The sequence below is a fragment of the Quercus lobata genome, chromosome 4 (assembly GCF_001633185.2).
Source record: "Quercus lobata isolate SW786 chromosome 4, ValleyOak3.0 Primary Assembly, whole genome shotgun sequence".
Classification (NCBI taxonomy): Eukaryota; Viridiplantae; Streptophyta; class Magnoliopsida; order Fagales; family Fagaceae; genus Quercus; species Quercus lobata.
Window position 1 is genome coordinate 92123553 of NC_044907.1, and position 14576 is coordinate 92138128.

The 14576-nt window shown below is 31.9% G+C and overlaps 1 pseudogene; it reads right to left on the minus strand.

Moving 5' to 3' along the window:
• Nucleotides 1-8812: 8812 nt before the first annotated feature.
• LOC115987551 lies at nucleotides 8813-13301 on the minus strand (annotated as a pseudogene).
• Between the last annotated feature and the right edge of the window lie 1275 nt (nucleotides 13302-14576).

Consider the following 14576-nt stretch of genomic DNA (forward strand, 5'->3'; position numbering starts at 1 on the left):
TTTAGAGAAGAATCTAATTTTAACAGGTTTGATGTGTTGACGACCCACATTATTTGGGTAAAATTTGGGTTTACCCGGTTAATGTGATGTGTAATTTTTTTTAATAACAAATAGGTTGTCACATCATTTAAAATATGCCACGTCAATTTTTCTTTAGACACATAAGCTAACAAAGTAACAGAAGTTAATGGTGGGACTAATAAAGCTTTTTAAAAAAAAAAAAACTTCAGAGACTAATAGTGCTCACATGAAACTTCAGGGATCAAAAGTGCTTTGTGGGCAAAATTTAGGGACTAATAGTGTAGTTTTGCCTTTATTAAAAGTTATATTATTTTGTTGTGTTGGTGGTGGTGGTTGTTGTTTATTGTAGTAGATATATTATTTCATTGTATTGGTGGTAGTGGTGGTTATTGTTTATTGTAGTAGATATATTATTTTATTATGTTGTTTGTATTATTTTATTGTGTTGAATGCTAAAATAAAACCACTAATGTTAGGTGTTTTATAAAGTGATGTGGTAAAATAGATAAACTAGCTTTTTGTAGTGCCAAACTGCTAAATATTTGGCACCTGATGCTCTTAAAATCACTACTTATTACACACTAATTAACCATATCAAGTTTGCCATAACAGGACACAATCTAGCGTCAAGTCGTATCTCCTACAGGATTAGTTAGCTCAACAATGACTTAAAAGGTCAAACAAATTAAATATACAAAGTACGATCTTCAATTATATGTTTTTAAAAAATAAATATTATCTTACATCTCATAATTCTCATCCAATAATATCATATAACTTGCTCTATTTTTCTATTGGACTATGTAGAGCTTAGGTCTTATTTGAATTTTGAGTGGGATTATGGCCCAATCCGATATAAAAATGTTTCCATTTTAATGAGAGATTTTTTAAAACTTAGTTCATAGAACGAAGGTTTGGGCCTATCGACCGAAGCTTTTGGCCGATTTTTAGTCAACTGTGGATCCTCTGTGTATGATATAAATATCTTTGTTTTAAATTATGGTTTGTCTATTTTTTTGACTTTTGAGAGTGAAACATTGTAATGCTGCATCTTGTATTTTTTCTTTCCCTATAAATAGTTAATCACCGCAACTCCGTGGATATAGGCAAATTGTCAAACCACATAAAATTTTATGTGTCGTGTGATTACCTTGTGTGTGTTATTTTTCTCTCTGTTGTTCTGCCTCTCACAAGTGTAAGAATTCATTTATATTCCCAAAATTTTCCCCTCTTGAATTCTTCTTCTTTTATTTTTCTAAAATATGAATAGGAACAACAACATCAACCAAAAAAAAAAAAAGTTTCAGAATTTTTTTTTTTTCCTATTAAGAAGTAAGCAGATTCTAGGAGCAGATCAAAACAAAATTAATGTATAGTAGTATTATTTTCCCCCAAATTCTAAGAATTACTGTTACACAATATAACATTTTCAAAATTTCTTGCCAATTGCCAATGTAGAAAGAGTTTTACTCAACTCAAAATCTCAGCAACACTCTACCTCACATCCACATTTTTTTGGGAGAAATCTTTCTCTGTTTTTTAATGACCAATTGAAGAAAAAAAAAAGCTAGCATTGATCTCTAGCATTAATCTCCAATAAATACATTAAATACAAGGCTGTTTATATAAATATACAATTCATTAGGACATTACCCATGCACGATGTCTAAGCGTTTTGAGAGATGCTACGTCTACAACATTTTTACAACAAATCATAGGTGGTTAGTTGTTATTAGTTCAAATTTGAAACTAACACTAAAATTACTTTTTTGCTCCAACAATAACAACCAGTAACAACCTGCCACTTAAGATTTGTTGTAAAAATGTTGTGGACATATCATTTCTCAAGCGTTTTTGCACATGTTTTTTGCTTAAGAAAACAAAATTAAGATCACCCACCTCCCTTTGAAAAAAGATCCGAAAGTGATGGCAATTATCGTAAGATTTCAAAAGCAATTCAAACAGGGGTCTCTTACACTCATCGGATCAACTATCACTAATTATAGATCAAATCAAAAGTATTTCCTTAATAAAGGTCTCTTTATGTCATTGTTTAAGTGATCCTTTTAATATACATTTGTATCTTTGGCCCATGCTAGTATTCTATTACCTCATATATGTCCCATGAATCATTAATCATCAGCTTTAGATACAAATGAAATTTTAGATTACCCATAAATTAAAAAAATATATATTAATAACAATTTACTAAACTTATGACTATTTAAGACAACTAGCTATGATGTGTGCAAGCCATAATATTTGTTGACCCATTGGTTATAAAACTATCCAATTTATAGTAGGGAGAAGTAGAGCAATAATTCTCTCGTACATGTAGCATACATAACATCACTATTGACACTTGCACATATGTTATACATGAGAATACTTTTATATGTATTGAATGCATAAAATATAGGACAAAGTTTGGCTACAACATCCACTAAAAAAAATTAACATTATTACATATTTTGAAAATCTAACTGTTGAATTACATTAACACGCATGTCAAATTTCGGTTCAATTGGATGTTATATACTATTCGATTCATAAACTTATTTTTTATGCATAGTTTTTTTTTACAAAAAACTTGAAATTTAAACAATTGTTAATAACATAGCTATTGATCTTTGATTGTTTGGAAATTTTGCAAGCATGATGATATGAGAAGAAAATGTAATCTAATAGTGAATTTATCAAAATTCACATCTAATAAAAAAATATTAAATGATGTTGTAGTCAATGGCTCCAAACATGATTAGAGTTAAACTTTGTCCTAAAATACGTACCTCTTTAAATTTGAGGAAAATACTAGGTTTCTTTATATTGAAAAAGTATTTTATGTATTAGATGCACATGTAGCATCTTTCTCATATTGAATATGAGACTAACATAATTTGGAAGAGATGCTATATACATCTAATATATAAGATACCACCTCCTTTTTATTGGACTAGCATGGTAAACTAGGGTCCATGATTAGGTTGTTGGATGGTCTTGTGCTACAGTGGTCCATTTGTGGGTAAGTTTAGACTGAGTTTAAAAAACAAGCTGTCAATCTTTAAGATGCAAAGCTAGCAAACGAATGTAATTTTCACAAGACAAGAATCCTTTGCTAAAAAAAACAGAGGCTTTTAGGGGCAGTACACTAGAACCAATTATCAACTTGTAAAGTTTGGACCACGACGAAAATACCACCTTTAGTTTTCTAAGGAAATGGGGTTTTTGAAATCAATAGGTACACAACGTTTTGGATTTTTTTTCCAAAATAATACTAAATCTCAAACAATTTCGTTAGTTAGCACGTTCTCAAAACAATTTAGCAAACTAACATCTCGAGCGTAAGGGAGTCGATTTTGTTGAGCTAAATCAAGTGTGAAGAACTCGATTTCCCTAAGAGCAACGAACAACAAACATCATCAAACTAAAGACCCAAACAAGAAAAACAACGAACCCAAAAGACCTTGACAAGAAAACAACGAACCCAAAAGACCCTGACAAGAAAACAACGAATTAGAGGAAAACCTTTGCCTGGAGCTTCGTTGTGGCCGCCGCCGCCTCCTGGAACCTTTGCTGTCATTGCCTGGGTTCAGTTTGAGCCGAATGGTTTGCATTAGGGAGATCTGGGTTTGTGGGGTTTGCCTTCTTCATGGTTTCTATTTGGGTTTGATCTTTCCGGTTTGTTCCTTCTTCGTGGTTTGTTGTTTGGTTTGATATTCTTCGTGTTTCTTCTAATTTGTTTTTCTTCTTCATTTAGTCTGGGTTTCTTCATTCAGGTTTGTTTTTCTTCTTTTCTTCTTCATGTAGTTTGGGTTTCTTCAGCTTCGTTTCTTCAGTTTGGGTCTCTTTATGGAACTTGAGTCTATAATGCTCGATTTCCACGCATACAACTTGAGTTCAATATACTCAATTTAGCACAACAAAATTGACTCCCTTGCACTCGAGATGTTAGTTTCCTAAATAATTTTCAAAACGTGCTAACTAACAATATTGTTTGAGTTTTAGTGTTATTTTGAAAAAAAAAATCCTAATGTTTTACAAGTTATTGAAGTGATTGATAAAAGAAAAATAGTGAGTCTATGTAAAAATGACTGTAAACCACTTTAACAAGTTGTGACAAAAGTTGTATTCGTGAACTTTTTGTTTTAAAATTCCTCTAGTATATCTTGAGGGCACTTTATATATATAAAAGAAAGCAATTTGTTGAAAGACAAACCTCAATCAATTTCACAATTATTGACATGATATATTCAGGATTGGGTCTTAGGTTATATGTCTCTCTATTAGAAAAATGTTCTAAAATAATTAATTTTATTAGGAAAAATTCATCTATGGGATGTGTAAACCCTTCACCCCTTAAGGCTCCAAAAATTGTAGGCTAATGGAAATTCAATCCAATCGAAATCCTAAGTTTCACCCAACAAGAATTGTTGTGTGTGTGTGTTGAATATCCTCATTGATAATAAATTTCCTATAATAACTTTAGACTTTAATTTTGTAAGCTAATCACTCACATAGTAAATTATCAACTTAAGTCACCCGATTTCTTATTTAGCTATACACCAAACAATTTCTCGCTCTCTCTCCAAAATCAAATTTTGAAATTAGATTTTAGCTTTCCTTCGCTATGACTCACCTTATCCATGGTAATTTAAATTTCTTTTTAATAAAAAATAAAATTTTAATTTTATGTTATATTTTAAACATGAACCATGATTATTGGTTTTCTATATGAAATTAATCTCCACTTGATTAGTATTAATTCATCAAGTTATATGTTAAATACCTATTTATTTAGGTAAATTAACATTGTTAGATAATTCTATCATTAAGTGAAGTTGCAATAGCAACAATTTGTGTTTGAGTTTGAGTTTTCAAACTTGAATATAGAAAAATAAATAAATAAATAAATAAAAAGTAAATAAAAATTGTGCTCAATTTTATTACACATTTTTTTCGTATAGTTAAAATAATACATTTTGATTTCCAACTCTCTCTCTGTACAAGGAAATATTCGTCCTCCTCATGTGTTTTTTTCTCTTTATTTTTTTTCGTACACCTAGGGGTGTTCGTTGTGTGGTGCGGTGCAGTTTTGGGCCATTTTTAGCACCGCACTTTGTAGTGCGGTTTAGCTAAAATCATAACTGCACCGCACTTTGTTTTTGCGGTCACATGTGCGTTGCGATGCGGTGTGGTGCAGTTTAGAGTTTAGCCAAAACTATAACCACAACGCATCTCATTTTTACACTCATATGTGCGATACTATGTATAAGATGCAGTTTGAAGTCGGTATATTTTTCAAATTTTGGGCTTTTCCTACTCAGCCCAAAACTATTTTTTCCCTTTTTTTGGGCCAAGTTTTAAATTACTGAGCTAGTTTTTCTTTATTTTGGGTTGGCTTTTCTAGTCAACACTTGCTAAGGTTATTAAATTTTTTTTTTTTTTTTGAAAACTAGGGTTATTAAACTATTAATAATATATTTAATATTAAAAATAAATAAATATATTAATACATAGAGAAGGTGCGGTGCGGTGCGGTGCAGTTTGTGCAGTTTTCTTATTATAAAACCACAAACCGCGCTGCACCATGCGGTGTGGTGCACTATTACTTGCGGTGCGATGCGGTTATGTCATTTTGAGGGCGGTTTTTGCGGTTTATGCGGTTTGGTAAACACCCCTACGTACACCTTAGCTACTATTGAATTTCACCACCGATATTCAAGAGTAGTGAATTTCCGAAGTTGCCCTCCCCAATTTCCCATATTCTAGTAGTCGCTAAAGTGAAGTGAAGTGTTTTTTTCTTTTTTTTTTGAGAAAAAAGTGAATTGCAATGTTAACATGGTTTTAAAAAAAAGTGTCAATAAGTGGAAAAAGTCTAAAACTATTCAATAAGACAATAACCACATTTATTATTTGATGGCTCATTAAATGGGGTTATGATGCGCCACTAACAGAGTAAAAGCTCGTGTATTATGGACCTTGGCCACAATATGCAGAGCTCTGGGGATGATAAAGCTAGGATGATAATTGAAGTCACAACTTTTGCCTCCATAACTTGTCTTTGTGATAAATTGTGGGCGGTGGATTGACAACATTGTCAGATATATTTACTTTACCATTAAATCATGAAATTGAGGACCTTAATTGAATATTTAATCCATTCATTTAGTGGTCTATTAAAACATCATTAAATGGTTGATTAACGTATCATTAAAGATATATGTTGCACTTAATGATTAGAAAATTATTCACTACACTTTGAGAGTAGACATGCTACTCTCTCCTTTCAATAATTGATGGATCTAATCACATATTTAATTAGTAAGACTCACGATTTATACTAGGTAAGGAAGTACAATGTCATAATTTTTCTTCAAGGTTAGTGTTTCATGCATATATTGGGAATTTTGTACTCTAGTAACTCTCTCTCTCTCTCTCTCTCTCTCTCTCTCTCTCTCTCTCTCATTTTTTATGAGAAATCAAATCTAAGAGTTTTATACATATATTGGCAAAATAGCCTTCAAATACATTTTGTAAGTCTGGAGTTGAACTCTACCGCTCAAACCATTAAATTGAATGTTTAATATGAAATTGATTCTCAAAAAAAAAGAAAAAAAAAAAGAAAAAAAGAGAGTTCCTAATTAGAGTTTGAACTCTCAATTTGATCATAATTTGAATGGATTAAAGGAATTCAATAAAAGGAGATTTTTTTTTGGTCATCTTAAATTAAGAATTTTCAACCCTATTAGGTTTCATTGTTTGGATTTGGTTTACCTCCAATATATTTTTTATTGGATATGTCATTTTATTTTAAATATACAATGGCAAGTGATAGTGGGTTTTAACATCCACCTATTATTTAGTTAGTAGATGATGTGGCATCCTTCATTAAAAGAAAAAGAAATTTATTTTTATAAAGTACTAGAGGTAAGCCAAACTCTTAATGGTATGTTTGGTTGGGACATTTTAAGGAGTATGAAAAAAAAAAAAAAAAGAGAAAATGGGAGAGAAAACATTTATGGTGAGTGTTTGGTTGAAGGGTAGGGAGGAAAAGAAACTAGTGGGGCTCGGTTGTTTTCTTCTCAGGCCAGCCAATCCTAAATTGGGGAGAAAACTAGAGAGAACAAAAATGGACAAAAGCACGCTTGTGTAGCTGTGCTGTTGCTCAACGTTAACTGGGTTTTGCTTTCTTTTTTTTCTTTTCTTTTGATAAGTAAACTAGGTTTTTTTTTTTGTTCATTCGTTTTTTTTTTCCATATGTTTTGTATTTTTTTTGGTTCATCCCTTCTTTTTTTTATTTATTTTTTTAATTTGTTACTTTTTTTTAAAAAAAAAAATCTAGTAGGGACATAAAAGTAAATCTATACCAAACACTACAAGGGAAAACTAAAATATTTTATATCCTCCCACTTTTCTATCATTTCTCTATTTTCTATCCTCCTACTTTTTCACTCCTCCAACCAAATGTACCTTTATTGTTTTAACCAAATTGGCAAAAATAGCATGAAATGGAGACATATTTTGGGGTTGAAAAAGCCTTATAACCAGATTAAAAGCAAGCACATTTGGCAAAATAATCGTATTTTTACTACCCATAACATGCGAATCAAACTCCGTTGCCCAAGAAAAACATCCTTCTGGATGTAGGACATAATCTACGATTTGAGTTTTGTAATTTATTAATTTTAATATTTTTTATGTATTTTTTAAAAAATTTAGATTGAGAATACTTATTTCTTTGAATTTAGGTACTTTTAATGTTTTTAGGTCAAATTAAGTTCCTATTTTGGTTTGAAATTAATTACGATTTATTTTAAAATATATTTTTTTGTTTGTCAAGTTTTACAGAACTTTTAAATAGGCCTTCAAGTTAAATTTCAAAATTATTCTCTCAATCTTCTTGTGGATTCTTGATCCATTTCTTTTTATGGATTCAAGGACTCTCATAGATTTGAGATTATTTTTCAGAAGTAAATGTGTGTAAATGAGTATTGTTTCTTTCTTTTTCTTTTTCTTTTTGCTGAATTAGGCGTGTTCTACTTTTTGTCTATTTTGCACTTCTCTCTTTTTCTTTTTTTTTTCTTTTTTTTTTTTTGGCGAGGAAAACCCCTGCATCACTTCTTGTATAACATATAAATTTGGGTTCTGGAAGCACACCACCGACCATCACTCGGCTCAATCATAAATCATGACTGATCACCATTCATTCTAGCCATGTCAGACCAAGTTACAGGTCAGCAGACCATTGACCACCGGTGTTAATTAGGCTTGGATTAGAATTGGGTTGTGGGTTGTTTAGAGAAGCTTATAGGTAGAAAACAACTCTGCACAGAGAACACAATCTCTGAAAATTGCAATCAAGGCTAAGTAATTTTCATCATCAAAATCTGACACTACTAAATAAATGTTGGGTGACATTTAATTGGCTTAATTCTCATTAGTTCTCAAAGAACTAACTAACTATTTAGTTTCAAACTAATCTCATTGGCTGCTGCATTAACAGATGGCTAACAACAATGTGATTGGCTGATATCTAGCTGATCAATTGCAGCCTAACTAACTTTCTTACAACAGGTGACTTTTGGTAACCACTAAATCTGACCTCTAAAGCTGCAAATCACCGTCACATGATAAATCTGCAACTTGAGTTGATTATGCCACTGCAAAATTTTGTTGCCTACAATATTACAAAGTAGGCATAATAAAATTTTTTTTTTTGCACTGAAGGTGGAGATGGGGAAGATTCCTATGTACCGTACCCTATTAATCAGCAATAAATCAATAAATAAATAAATAAACCAGGAGACTTCGTGACAAATGTGCTTATTGTACGCTTATTTACAAAACTTTATCTGGGATATAACTCAGTAATTGAAAGCTCATACTTAGTTACGTGAGAACCAATGTCTTGTTGCAATGGTGTGTCCAATACAACATTGCTCTGCGTGAAATCTGCAGGTTGGGTAGGTACAGGGAGAGTGATAGAATCACTATTAATCATGGCAACAACTGAAGTCATATTTGGTCTTGCAACTGGTTGTTTTTGAACACATAGTAGTCCAGTGTGGATACATCTCATTATTTCAGTTATTGGACTACCCCTCAATGTAGGATCTATGAGATTTGTAGACGTCCCCTCCATCCAATTTTTCCATGCCTGCAGAAGTATACCAATGTGCATATACCATGTTAAAGAAGAAATTTTTCGACATCTTAGTTTATCATTTATTTTTTCAAAATAATGGAAATGTAACTTTGAATATTCATACTCACGTAGCTTAGAAGATACTCCCTATCCTCTCCATTATGTAAACAGGTAATTTTCCGACCGCTTACAATCTCCAAGATAACACTCCAAAGCTAAAGACATCTGACTTTACTGAAAATTGTCCTGTCATTGCATATTCGAGAGCCATATATCCACTACATATCAATATTAACAGAGCTAGTATCAATGTAAATGACAATAGAGCTCGTAATAGTTACATTCAAAATTTTCAATTTTCAATTCTTTTATGGCTTTCTTGTTGGTACTCTGACAGGTAATCTATTGAAATGAATTTTACTATGCATGTAGCTAGGATTGCATTCATTAGCTCTAGCAACTAGCAAGTTTTGATGCTTACTATGTTCCCACAATTCTATTTGTACTGCCTTCAGTTTGATCGGGTACAAACAGTTTTGCCATTCCAAAATCTGAAATCTTGGGAGTCATTTCTGCATCTAATAGAATGTTGCTAGCTTTAAGGTCACGATGAATTATCCGAAGTCGGGAATCCTCATGAAGATAAAGAATCCCTCTAGCAATACCTCTTATTATTTGATAACGCCTTTCCCAACCTAATTGTGCACGCTTCGTAGGATCTAAATATTCATGAAACCAAATTAGTAATCAAATATTCTAAATTGAATTTTTCAACAAAAAGGAATTAAAATATTTTTCACCAACTGAAATTATTCTGATCAGATTATAAACTAATATTGAAAAGAACAGATACCAAATATGAAGTGATCAAGGCTTATGTTAGGCACGAATTCATAGATGAGAAGTCTTTCATTTCCTTCTATGCAGAACCCAAGTAGCCTAATTAAATTTCGATGTTGGAGCTTGGCTACTAAGAGGACCTCATTCTTAAATTCTAAATCTCCTTGTCTGGAGTTCATTGATAATCTTTTCACAGCTATCTCTTGTCCATTTGAAAGCTTACCCTGTATATATGTAAGAATATAATTATGATTGAATGATCTCTAACTCAACTTCAAGGAATTAGAAAGATTTGTTTCATACATTATTGTCTCAACATATTAGGACATATGATTAATAGTTCAGTTCATATAATAACATTCTCATACCTTGTAAACTGCCCCAAATCCACCTTTCCCGAGCTTATTTGCTTCAGAAAAGTTATTTGTCGCAATTATAATAGTGCCAAAATCGAATTGCAAGGACTTCACATCGAGCTCTTCAAAAGAAGAACAAGTTATATACACATTTAATAGAGGCAAGTTCATCTTCAAATTAGACTAAAACACTTGCATAGAGGAGCATGTAATGGATGAGTATTTTACTTACTAGCAGAGGAGAACTAATCAAAGCTTTACAAAGAGATTTGAAATTATTAGACATGATTCAATTCAAATCAAATGTAATAAATTTATAAATTTCTCAATTTAATACATAGACGGTGAGTTATTGGTAGCAACTGATGGTGGCCAGTGATTGGTTGTTACTATGGCTGAAGATTGGTGGTTGGATAGAGGGTGGGCTAAATGGCAACCGGTGGTTGACAATTGGTGGTTGTAATGACTGATGATTTGTGGCCAACGGGCAGTTGAAAGATGTGGTTGGATTGATGGTGGCACAAAAACTGGAAAAAACACAGAAAGTCAAGAAGTGCTCGTTACAGCATAGAGGATTTGAAAGGGGAGGTATGAAGCCAAAAAAAATTTCTATGTGCTTCTAGTTTTGTTGACGATGGAAAATGGAAAATGGAAAATGTTACCATCTGTCACACAAAAACTGGAAAACAGAGAAAATTTTCACCCAAATAAATGAAATTTTAAAAGATGGTAACATATTGAAACAAACTTTCTATAGTCAAACTGGCAATAGATCTAATTTTATAAGATTGAGGTAGTCACATAATCAAATTTGGGGGGAACGGTCATTTACAACTATTTCTTTTTTGAAAATGCTAAATGCCGTTACCACAATTTTGCCATGTACTTATAAGAAAGACATTATTTCCAATATATGCTTCACATGACACACATTGTTAAAGTTGTTATTAAAATATACTAAAAGTTAACCAATACCTTAAGAACTTTAATTTAAGAAATATTTTTAGAAACTTTTTATAGAAAAAAAAAAAAAAAAAACTAATTTTTTTTTACACATTTTTATATTTTTCATGAAAATTGTATCAAAACTTTTCAATAATGGTCTAATAACAAATGCCTTAAGGGCATTTGTTAATAAGACTCTTAAAGTATCTGAAAATAGCTTTCAAATAACAAGCAACACTGAGAACTTACCTTGAAAATAATCCTTTGGCTTCCTCTTTCTCACTTTTAAAAAGATGCAAAGACTAATGACAAGTATCAGAATGATAACAATCGTGACAATGATGGCAATTTGAGTTATGTTTCTTTCATTACCTGCCAAAACCAAGAGCATGTTTTTATTATAAAATGTGTATCTGCTGAATTTGACCTAATAATTAATTCACAAATAAATAACAACTCATCAACACATTAGCTATGACTATGAGTATTACCTATAAGGTCAAAGAAAGGGTACTTCTTGATACTAGCCAAAAAAAAATGGGTTCAAAAAAAGGGTAGGTTTCAAACGTAATATTATAGTGGTGTTTAAATCTCATGCTGCTTTTCTTAAAATTAAAAAAAATTAAAAAAAAAAATCATGCTTTATTTTTTTTTTTTTGGTAAACTCATGCTTTATATCTCAATGCAACATAGCGGATTTTTTTCTATAAATCTAGGAAAAAGTATTGTTTAAACCCTAAACATATTCTGCAACAAATTATTTAATATTGTGCGATAGTGGAAGCTTTGCTACCAATTGTTGTTAAATATGTGAGACAATAAAATATTAAGCCCAACATACAAAAATTAATGTGGTTTAGCTTACTCCAAGTCTACCCGCGTCCGCTATTAATAATATGGATAGTGATTTGGCATGTACTCTTATAAATCATGAACTTTTGACATGCGTTATAGACTCGATCTTGATTGCGTTTTCATGAAATATACCAACCAAAATCCTATCACTTTTAGATTTATAATACTTGATATGAAGCATGAAATTAATCCATTTTAAACGTTGATGATTTTTTCCCCTACAAAGTGGGGAGGTTTCATCCACAGAGTGGTCAGATTCTGCAATTAAATAAGTCCAAAATATTTAGGGGAACTATCCATGAAAAATCCAAATTAGTATATATTTTACCATTACCAGGCAGTGGCGATGGCAACAATGGCGATGGCAACGGTGGCAGCACAGGGGCTGATGCTTCTTGAATCAAAGAGTAGTTGGCATACCTTAGAAAGCAACTTGGGCTTATTATTCGAAACTCTGTCCTTGCTTGGCAACAGTCTTGAACTTTCTCAATCAGTATTTGTAGGCAATTTCCGCATTGAGTGCTATTGATATCTCTTGTACACTGCACCAACCCATATCTAAAACCATTCCCATTACCAACTGACATATTACCCGCCTTGAACAACATTTCTGTTGCTAAAGCTTTATCTCTCAGGTTGTTCATAAGACCAAGTGCTCCAAAATTAGGTTCTACAGGTGCAGTGATATTATTCTGGGCATTCCACATGAACACATGTGGCTCTGTCTGTGGCACTCCAAAGAAATTAATGTCAGAGTACCTTAACATGCATTCATTGTACCATGCGATGGCACTTTTACCTGGACACCGAGTTCTGATATAACTGCTCACATAGCTGACACAGGTTTCGCAAGTATATTGGGAAACATCACCTCGGCAGAGAAAGAGACCGTAGATGTCAGTATTATTAGATATAGCTTTGTAGAAGCTGTAGTTTTGGGAAGCTTTGGAGGATAAAGAACCCAAGAGGACTGAGAGGTTGGATAGGTAGTCATCGTTGGCTAGCTCAAGAGATCCTAGTCCAACTGAACAATAGTGATAATTGTAGATTGGCTGGGAATTAATGTAGCTGGTAAGAGCGAAGACTACTAACGATAAGAAAAGAAAGGTTCTGAAGTTGCGGAAAGAAAACATTGTACCTCCTAGGCTTCAACAGAAAATTCGTTACTTGACCAGACCACATGCTTATATATAGCTGATTATCATTCATCCATAAGAAATAATTTTCTCCAAATAAATTATTTTCGGGCAAATTCTTTTACATGCAATGTCATAAACTGAAATTGTGAGTCAAATTCACGGTTTCAAGTATTGAAATACAAATTGTGTAATAATAACGCCCATTATTTTCTCATACTGTTAAGACTTTCAATCTTGAAAAAAATAAAAGTATTTGGGTAAAATGAAAAATTGATCCTCTGAGTTTTTTCAATTTTTTAGTCCTCTAACTTTGCTTTTGATTATTTCAGTCCTTTAACTTTCAAGATTATTCAATTAAGGCTTTTCCATCAATTTTTGTTACATGTTGTGGTTAATTTATCAATTTTATAAATTTTTCTTCTGATTTTTTAAATAAAAAAATTCAATTAATGATGGAAAAATATTTTTCAGATTTTTTTTTCCAAAAAATTTTAACAAAAGTTAACGGAAATGCCTTAATTGAATAAATCTGAAACTTAGAAGACTGAAATGAAATCTGAAGAAACTTAGAGGGTCAGTTTTGCATATTACCCAAACTACTTTGTCAAAGTTTCTTGTTTTCACCCTAAAAAAAAAAAAAAAAGTCCAATAAGTTGTCTGGTCAAATTTTGTCACTTAAGCATGTGACTAAGGAAAGGAGATGCTTTCTTGAATTATTGGAGTAAACCTTTGACTTCTCTTATTTTCCTACCGTGCTGCAACTTCTAAGAAACATACATTATTTGTCCTTGTAAAATCTACATTATTAGCCCCTGTAAAATCAGCGTTTTATACCATAAGCCTTGAGACTCATAATTCTGCAGCAGGTCCAAATTAACAATCCTCTCTTGTTTGGATAAACTTTTTTTTTTTCCCTTTTGAGGGAATTGTTTGGATGAACTTGTATTCGTCGGCTTATTTTATTAAACATAAAGATGTGGTTGCACTTTGAAAGTTGAGCTTTAAAATTTTATTTAAAAATTGAGCGTTAAAATAAATTTGTATTTTAAGCTAAAACAATAGACCAAACTAATCAAGAATCCCCCATAGACCCATACAAACTAGAACTAAGCCCAATACCCCAAAAAAACCTAATATATATTCTTGACAAAATGGCAATAGAAAACATAGCTATTGACAGAAGCAACTCTTTTAATTTTCTGATGATTCATTGAACCAATACAAAAGGGAGAAACTCACCTAAACACATTACTTCAACCTTAATTCTCAAAATTA